Source organism: Hemicordylus capensis, chromosome 1 (genome assembly GCF_027244095.1).
Source record: "Hemicordylus capensis ecotype Gifberg chromosome 1, rHemCap1.1.pri, whole genome shotgun sequence".
Taxonomy (NCBI): Eukaryota; Metazoa; Chordata; class Lepidosauria; order Squamata; family Cordylidae; genus Hemicordylus; species Hemicordylus capensis.
The window spans coordinates 89,204,933-89,206,207 of NC_069657.1; positions in this window are offsets into that span (position 1 = coordinate 89,204,933).

Here is a 1,275-nt window from a genome sequence, read left to right on the forward strand (position 1 = left end):
GGAAGCGTGCAAAGGCTTGCAGCCTTAGCCAAGCGAACGGTGGGAGGGGTTTCATCGGTTTGCGTAGTTAACCTCCCCCCCCCCCCCCGCTCTCCCCAGCGAATAAGATCGTGCGTTTGTTTGTGTTTAAATATAGCCACAACCCTTCTAAGGCTTCCAAGTTTGGAGGAGAAGGGCAGAGGCGGGTGGCAGCAGCCGGCCCCGCCCTCCCCAGCCCCTCGTGCCACTGGGAAGCGCAGGCGAAGGGCGCCCAGTCTGCCGTTTCTCCGTGTCCCCAAGAAGGGTGAAAGGGGCGGGCGCTGAAGCTCCACTGTGCCACCACCGGCTGGAGTCACATGGAGACAGTCTGACGAGGCGGAAGGCAGCAGGTTGGGGTAGTCCGCTGGACTGGTGGGGTGTTGGCCTGGAGAGCTGCGAGGGCTCTTAAATGGCCCCCCTCCCCCGCCAAGCCAAGCTCAGCTCTCCCGCTCCGGGCAGCAACGCTCACACGCGCGCTCTCTAGTCGCAGCCGGTGCCTTGCGCGTCTCGCATCCTCCTGCCGCCCTGGAATTGTGTAGTAGCCCTGAATTAGCATGTCACGTGTACGGCATGTGGAAATGAATCAGGGGCATGTGAGCAGCAGGAAGGGGAGCGGGGAGGAGGAGGAGGACGCCTGCGTTTGCATCCAAGGATCTCCTCTCGCTCGGTAGTTGCGTAGGTGTCTCGCTCCCCTCCCACCCGCGGCTGCCTCGAGCGTTCCTGCTCCCCCTCCCCTCAGCCCTCCATCTGGCCTCCCGCCTCCTCCCTGCCAGCTTCAGCGAGCCAGCGGCGCGGTCCTTGCTTATTCAGCCAAGCAGAATCCCTCAGCCTCCAGCCGCGGGGGGGGGGGGGGTTTGAGAACGAGCGCCCCCCCCTTCCCATGCAGACGCCGGGGGGGGGGGTGTATTACCCTAGTGTAGACACACGCATACATTAGGCCACACAGAGATGCTCGGGGTGTCATTTCAAATTTTAGTGTGGGGGAAGCAAGGGTCAAAAGGCCTCCTGGGGATATATTCAAGTTCAAATTGCCAACAGCCGCACCACCTAATGTATTTTGAGAGCATTCTGTTGTGACTGCTCTGTTTTCCTTGGTAGGTCATAAATAATCAGCGCTAGTCCAGAAATGGTGCTGAGGAGTGCATGTGGTCTGAAACACTGCAGGCTGAAGGTGTAACACCTCCCTAAATTACACCCCTTGGAGATGTGTGCCACACTTGCCCCATAGGCAAGGTATGCAGCATACTACCTGTAACA